The sequence below is a fragment of the Astatotilapia calliptera genome, chromosome 13, assembly GCF_964374335.1.
Source record: "Astatotilapia calliptera chromosome 13, fAstCal68.1, whole genome shotgun sequence".
NCBI classification, from domain to species: domain Eukaryota; kingdom Metazoa; phylum Chordata; class Actinopteri; order Cichliformes; family Cichlidae; genus Astatotilapia; species Astatotilapia calliptera.
The window spans coordinates 16357572-16366208 of NC_137434.1; the positions used below are offsets into that span (position 1 = coordinate 16357572).

Consider the following 8637-nt stretch of genomic DNA (forward strand, 5'->3'; position numbering starts at 1 on the left):
GACAAATTTAAGGCAGCGAGCAGCAAACAAAACCTTGTTTAGTACCGGTTTTGAATCCTAACAGTGGAGTTGAGTGGATTTTATTGACAGGTTGATGCATGTGTCCTACACCACAAAAAAAGATTTGAAGCCACTGTAACCCAGTGAGTTTACACGACTCAGTAATGCACTACAACATGTTATTGTTAATTGGGATTTATCATTACTCTGTTAATCACTGAGTTGATCAAAAATAAATCAATAATAAAAGATAAATACTATAAATATAAGAATAAAACCCAAAGAGTATATTTAACACCCCTACTGGTTAGGAAGGAACAAGCCCCGCCTTCCCCTGCTCTGTACCGTCACGTGCTCAGACACAGAGAGAGACAGAGGTGCACGAGACCATCACTGATTTTCACCGCCAAGCTTTTCGCTGGAAAATAACTATTAACTTGATAAATTGAGCAAATATCCATACCGGAGATCTGCATGGACCTTGGAGAAACGGACCTGATTTATTGTGAACATTTCGGACCTTGAAACCATCGCGGTGAGTCAGAAGCTGTTAAGCTAACCTTGAAGCTAAAAAGCTAACAAGAAGTTAACAGGGAATATAATGGCCCAATTTCAATGTTGTAGATCTGCGCGGGAGCGGATGAAGTGGACAAGATCCTCTCTGAGAGTTGAACAAGATCCTCTCTGAGAGTTGAACATTAGAAGTGTGCTGGTGAGTTAAACTGGGACTGGGCGAATCAGGCTAATTGAAAAGCTAACTAGCCTAATGCTCATAGCTGTAGCTGACCACGTTTTCACTGTGGGAGAACACACGGGGTTTCTCACTGAGTTCAGCCATTTTGAGCACTCAGCTTGTGTGCTGATGATGTTCTAGTATTACTTGTTGAATATTAAATGCACTAAAATTAGATGATGGAATAAGTTAATGTTGATCTTAAAGGTCATGAATCTATTTTATTTTGTTACATTTGATGCTCGAGCGGCACTGGATAGATGTCCGTGTGTATTCTTACTGTGCTGATACGTTACCACATACTGTAAAACTACAGCCTGTGGGTTTTTGTATATTCTTTTGGTAATTTTATTCTGTACATTGAGTGTAAATAATATATTGCTTCATTGCTATGCAGTGTAAAGCAATGCTCCTGTAATTCAGTTAAAGGGCAATACTGTAAAAAATAATCTACCATAGTTTATGGTTTATTTCTGATTTCTGATAGAAATGTGCACCTTGACGATAGAATAAGCTGATTGTGATTTAAAGATTGCATTCATGATTAAGATGCACTGTATAGACTATAGTTAGAAATTAGAATTAATGTTTTGTGCTTGTTTTGTTATAGCACTTACATTATTTACATATGGCCATGTATATCATTAGAGTGTGAACTGAATTAGTAATAGTCCTGTTGTTTACAGGCTAGGTTTTTTTTATGGGATCGTGAGACCTGGATCTCTTCCTGACGAGGAAGATGGCGAGCCTTTCCCTTTGAACCGAACCGAACCACAGCCATTCTGAGTTGGCCCAGAAGGGCAGGTTGCTCTTCTCTCACGAACAATTGCAACAGTGCGGTAGGACGAAATCGCACCAATCACAAACTTTTGACCTGTTGGATTTGACTTGACTGAACACTGACTATTAAGCCGGCAAGACTGACATATCTGAGCTCAGATAGGATTCTGACTGTTATTATTATTGCTGTCACTGTATTTTATTTTATGTTTTCATTCCTGTTCATAAAATGCTGTTAAATTGTTGCTAAATAGTTTAATACAATTCATAGCAACTTTACCTGTGGCTCCAGTCATTCTTCTCCACGCAACTCCCTTTATCCCTCCTGCGAATCTAGCTATTGGCCCATTCTCTCCATCTTACTTTAATTTCCCCTACCCTATCCTGTACTTGGCTACAGAAAGTGGCGAGCCAGCCAGGAGGGTTTGCAGAGTTGTTAGTCCACCCAAAATTTAATAAAACGATTAAGAGTGCCTGGAGCTTCACAGTGACTTGTATTTTTTTCTACTGGTACTTTTACGTGTCCTAACCATGGAAGTTGTGAAAACAGAGAATGTTAAAGTTCAAAATGCTGTCTTGGTCAGTGGTTTAACTAACACAGACATTGATAAAGAAATAATTGAGTTCTTAGAAGCTTTCGGTCCTGTCAGTAGGCAGATTAAGCTACCAACTGGTGGTCAGATTATTGTGGAATTTCAACATGAGGCTACTGCTAAAGAACTAGAGAAAAGATATTTGCCTTATGACAGACCTTGCACTGTGAAACCTGAAGTTGTCTATCACGTTCGAGACCTAGCCAGTGCGTATAGCATTGAAACCAGCGCATCAGCTACTGTAACTTACCTGTCACAGCTTAAAGATGTGGCAGCACGAAGCAACCGATCGTTTAAAGACCTTTTGATGGATGAACTAGCTAAAATTGGGGAGTCATTGGGAGGGGATGTCCACACAGTTGAGCCTTCCACTGAACAAGAGCCAGTGCCCCACAGTGATGAGGCCCTACCTTCTTCTCCTTTAACACCCAATAGCAACCATGTAAGTGCCTTGAATACTCACCCACCGGCAGAGGATGAGAAACAAACCCCTCAGATTCCCACCAACCTTTTAAGCACACCTGAAGTGCAGCGGGTTATTGTAGAGCACATTGTTAAAAGCAGTGAAGTCATTCCCCCACCAAACTCGCAATACAGACTGAAACCTTTTTCAGGGAGAGTTCCACATCCTCCTTTCGAAACTGACTATGACACTTGGCGCAGCAGCGTAGAGTTTTGCTTGACTGATCCTTCGCTCACCGAAACTCAAGTTGTGCGAAAGATTGTTGAAAGTCTTTCACCCCCTGCAGCGGACCTGGTGAAAGCTTTTGGTCCAAAAGCAAACCCCAAAACTTACCTTGAACATCTTGATTCTGCCTATGCAACTGTAGAGGACGGTGACGAACTCTTTGCTCGCTTCTTAAACACCAATCAGAATGGAGGTGAAAAACCCTCACATTACCTGCAAAGATTGCACACAGTGCTAAACCTAGTCATAAAAAGAGACGGAATTGCTTCTAGTGACATCAATAAACAGCTCCTGAGACAGTTTTGTAGAGGGTGTTGGGACAGCTCATTGATTGCAAACCTTCAACTTGAACAAAAGAAAGACGACCCACCTCATTTTGCCGAGCTACTCCTCCACCTACGCACCGAGGAGGACAAACAGGCAAGTAAAGCAACCCGCATGAAACAACATTTGGGGATCCAAAAGACTCGTGTTTATTCTAACGTGCAAACCACACGCTCTCAAGGTAGGAACGATTATGAGCATGAAATGGACAGCAATTCGTCTGACCTCCAGAAGCAAATTGCTGACCTCAGGTCTCAAATCGCACAGCTCAGAGCTGATAAAACAGAGAAAAGATCGCAGAAACTTCAAAAGGAAGCAAAAAGGAACCCAAGTACCAAAACTCAGAACAAGCCGGGACAGATACCACAAATTGCTGCAGTGTCAGCCAAACCCAAACCTGGATACTGTTTCAAGTGTGGAGAAGATGGTCATATCGCTTCCAGCTGTAGTAATGATCCCAACCCAGCATTAGTAGCAGCTAAAAGGAATGCCCTCAGACAGAAGCAGCGAGAATGGGAAATATCCAGACCAGTTGATGAGTCATTTAATTTAAACTAGAAGGAGCCCCTGTCGCGGGACAGATGGGTGCTAAATCTGAACCAAGTCCCACTGAGAAAAAGACAACAAAAGCCCAATGTGAAACAGCTAATGTTCACTCAGTGCCTAAACTTCCCAAAAGACTTGTGGGTAGAAAATGCACAGCCAGAGTTGTTATCAATGGCGTTGAATGTAGTTGCTTGCTCGACTCAGGCTCTCAAGTAACCACTATTGCCAAATCCTTCTATCAAGAACACTTACCTGATCATCCTATAAAACCCATCAGTGATCTCCTAGAGGTCGAAGGTGCGAATGGTCAGACAGTCCCTTACTTGGGATACATTGAGACGAGTATCATGTTCCCCAAAGATCTCGATCAGTCAGAGCTTGAACTATCTACTCTTGCCTTAGTTGTCCCTGACATTCGCTCAAACTCAGACACACCTCTACTAATTGGCACAAATACACTTGACCCCTTATATGAGCATCTTTGTGAGAACACCTTACCTGACTTTAAGGTACTCCCTTATGGATACCAACAAGTGCTAAAGACATTAGCATCCAGAAAAAGACAAAGTGACAGTGGCAAGATCGGCTTGGTAAAACTTCAAAGTAGAACCCAAGAAGTCCTTCCCGCAAATCAAAAGCTACTAGTGGAAGGTTTTATGCATGCTAGCCACGCTAAGCCTGAACAGTGTGCACTTATTGAACAGCCCACTACCGGCTCCCTACCTGGTGGTGTGTTTGTAGATTGTTGCCTTATATCTCTGCCAAAGCACGGACCTTATAAAGTTCCTGTGTTGCTGAGAAACGAGACTAACCATGACATTACATTGCCCACTAACTGTGTAATTGCTGAGCTAGCTGCCCCTGACTGTGTCATGCCATGTCCTGAGCCTGAGAAAGGCGACCAAAAGGTGTCTGCAACGTGTAACTCTCAGCAGCAGACTTCAACCTCAAGACCCCCTCTCAGTTTCGACTTTGGTGAATCACCACTATCTGAAGAGTGGAAAGAGAAGATAGCTGAAAAGCTAAACACCTTCTCTGATGTTTTCTCACACAATGATCTTGATTTTGGGCATGCCACACATGTAAAACATCACATCAACTTAAAAGATGAAACCCCCTTCAAACAGAGATCTCGCCCGATTCATCCCCATGATTACGAGGCAGTTAAAAAGCACTTACAAGCCCTCTTAGATGCAGGCATAATCAGAGAATCTGAATCTCCATTCTCATCACCGATAGTGGTGGTCCGCAAAAAGAATGGTGATGTGCGGTTATGCATTGATTTTAGGAAGCTTAACTTGCAGACCATCCGCGATGCCTATGCCTTGCCAAACTTAGAGGAGTCATTTTCTGCTCTTGCAGGATCTCAGTGGTTCTCTGTGATGGACCTTAAGTCAGGGTACTATCAAATCGAGATGTGTGAAGAAGATAAGCCAAAGACAGCCTTCGTGTGCCCCTTCGGCTTCTACGAATTTAATCGTATGCCCCAGGGAATAACAAATGCCCCAAGCACTTTCCAAAGGCTTATGGAAAAGTGTATGAAAGACATCAATCTGAGAGAAGTGTTAGTCTTTTTGGATGATTTGATAGTCTTTTCCAGTTCCCTTGAAGATCACGAGACCCGACTCATTCATGTTCTTGAGCGACTCAGAGAGTACGGGCTGAAACTCTCGCCCGACAAATGTCGTTTCTTCCAAACATCAGTCCGTTATCTAGGCCACATTGTATCTAGAGACGGCGTAAAGACTGATCCCGAAAAAACTGAAGCACTCAAGACTTGGCCGAGACCCCAAACCTTAAAAGAACTCCAATCGTTTCTTGGTTTTACCGGTTATTACCGGAGATTTGTCAAAGATTACTCAAAAATTGTCAAGCCCCTCACCTCCCTCACAGCTGGCTATCCTCCGAGACGAAAGCATAGTAAAAACCCACCCAGTGATCCAAAGTATCTGAACCCCAAAGAGCCCTTTGGTGATCGTTGGGGACCAGAGTGCCAGAAATCGTTTCAAACTATTATTGAAAAACTCACCACCTCACCAGTCCTTGGGTATGCTGATGCAAAGCTACCTTACCTGGTACACACAGATGCCAGTACAACCGGACTTGGGGCAGCTCTTTATCAAGTGCAGAATGGAACCACACAGGTTATAGCCTATGCAAGTCGTGGTCTATCCCGTAGTGAAGCTAGATACCCCGCCCACAAGTTAGAATTTCTAGCTTTAAAGTGGGCCATAACTGACAAGTTTCATGACTATTTATATGGAAACACATTCACAGTCATCACCGACAACAACCCATTGACTTACCTTCTGACCACAGCAAAGCTTGATGCCACGAGTTATCGTTGGTTGGCTGCATTGTCCACCTATAACTTTGACATTAAGTACAGAGCTGGGAGACAAAATCTTGATGCAGATGGACTATCTAGGAAACCACATGACAAACCTGAAGACGATCCAGTTTTTACCCAGGAATGTCAGCGCATTGATAAGTTCAGATCCCATCTCTTGTCCTCAGTCAAAGATGTCGAGCTCCAACTTCAATCCGATACCGTGATGGCAGCCTGTCAAAGATATATGGCTATGGATCAGACTGAACCCTCTTGTGCTCTAGTCCAGTCACTTGCCATGTCTGCAGGTGCCATTCCAGACATGTTTCAAGAAGAAGGCAATGATAACAATCTCCTAGCCTTACCCAGATACACCCATACTGATCTTGTCAACCTGCAGAGAAAAGATCCAGCCATTAGTAAAGTCATCAAGCTGCTGGCAGCTGACTCACGTCCACCAGCCGATACTAAGTCTGAGTCTCACGATGTTCTCTTATTTTTAAGGGAGTGGAAACGTCTTGACCTCCAAAATGACTTACTGTACCGGAAACGCCAGTTGGGGCCAGAGACCTTGTTGCAGTTAGTCCTTCCTGATTCCTTACGCCCTACAGTTATGCTTAATCTTCATGACAACATGGGGCATTTAGGGGTCGAACGCACACTGGAACTCATTCGGTCACGTTTCTACTGGCCAAAAATGGCAGTTGATGTCGAAAAGAAAGTGAAAGCTTGCGAGAGATGTGTCCGTAGAAAAGCCCTGCCAGACAAGGCTGCTCCTCTGGTAAATATTAAAACTTCCAGGCCCATGGAGCTAGTCTGCATGGACTTCCTCTCTATAGAACCAGACAGTAAAAACACTAAAGATGTCCTAGTGATCACGGATCATTTTACAAAGTATGCTGTGTCCATTCCAACCAAAGACCAGAAAGCCACCACCGTTGCAAAGAACTTATGGGAGAACTTCTTAGTTCATTATGGCTTTCCAGAGCGACTTCATAGCGACCAAGGGAGAGACTTTGAATCGCGTACAATCAAAGAACTGTGCTCTCTGCTCGGTATCCGCAAAGTCCGAACAAGTCCTTATCATCCTCGTGGCAACCCTGTTGAGCGATACAATCGCACATTACTCAGTATGCTTGGTACCTTGAAAGACACCGAGAAACATCACTGGCGTGACTTCGTAAAACCACTTACTCACGCTTATAACTGTACAAAAAATGATGTAACAGGCTATTCTCCTTATGAGTTAATGTTTGGTAGACAGCCTCGCTTGCCCATTGATATTGCCTTTGGCCTGCCACAGCCAAACAAGCCACAGTTGACTCACTCTCAATACGTCAAGCAGTTGAAAAGCTACCTCGAACAGAGCTACGAAATAGCCATCAAAAACTCCCAGAAAGTAGCAGACAAAAACAAGAAACGGTTTGACAAAATCATCCGTGAATCCACACTACATGTGGGAGACAGAGTCTTGGTTCGAAATCTCCGCCTGAGAGAGAAGCACAAATTAGCGGACAAATGGGAGCAAACAGTGTATATTGTTACCAAACAAATGGAAAACTTACCAGTATACACTGTAAAACCAGAAAACGGAGATGGACCCAACAGAACGCTCCACAGAGATCTGTTACTTCCCTGTGGATTTCTCTCACCAACAGAGCATGAACCCGAGCAAGTCACAAAAACTAACAGACCACGCACAAGACAAAGTTCAGCTTTGGAAGTTGACTCCGACCAAACACTTGAGGAGGAGGAAGATGAGTTTTATTACCCTGAACCTCCACAAGTGAAAGACAGACATTTCTACCAAGTATGCGCCATGCCGCCAACACAAGGATTCAAACAAAACAAATATCCTGTAAATGATGACGAACAACCTAACACATTACCGGACATGACAGACTTACCTGAAAAGGAAACTGAGAACGAAACTGAAACATACTTACCTGAAGGCGAAATTGGAAGTTCAACTGACACCAACTTACCTCAAATGGACCGTGAAACAGACCTACCTCAGACAGAATGTGAAAGTGAAACAAACGTATCACCAAGTGAAAGTGACACAAGCCTACAAAATAACACACCAAGTGAGTCTGAAACAGACACTCGAAAAGACAAAAATGTTTTGTCGACCAGTTTGTCAGATTCACCGTTGTCAGAGAACTCAACTCATCAACTTTCACCTGAAAGACAAGTTGAAAACGATGATGAACCTGAAACCTTGCAAACAGAAACACAGATCAGAAGATCTGAAAGAATTCGCCAACCATCCCAAAGACTCACTTATCCTCAGCTAGGTAACCCACTAGTAACAGTGGTTAAATCACTCTTTCAAGGATTGAACAAAGCTTTCATCGACTCCCTTGCTCATGATGTTACCTATTCCCCCAGAGCCATGCACGGGGACGTGCATGAGATTTAAGAGGGGAGGATGTAACCCAGTGAGTTTACACGACTCAGTAATGCACTACAACATGTTATTGTTAATTGGGATTTATCATTACTCTGTTAATCACTGAGTTGATCAAAAATAAATCAATAATAAAAGATAAATACTATAAATATAAGAATAAAACCCAAAGAGTATATTTAACACCCCTACTGGTTAGGAAGGAACAAGCCCCGCCTTCCCCTGCTCTGTACC

General features: G+C 43.1%; 1 long non-coding RNA gene across 1 annotated transcript; it reads left to right on the top strand.

Annotated features, from left to right (window-relative positions):
* The first annotated feature begins 346 nt into the window (after positions 1–346).
* LOC145419649 (uncharacterized) lies at positions 347–1792 on the top strand. The gene is made up of 3 exons (XR_013900962.1): positions 347–535; positions 625–712; positions 1420–1792. It is a non-coding gene; the product is annotated as an uncharacterized LOC145419649 (long non-coding RNA).
* Positions 1793–8637: the final 6845 nt, after the last annotated feature.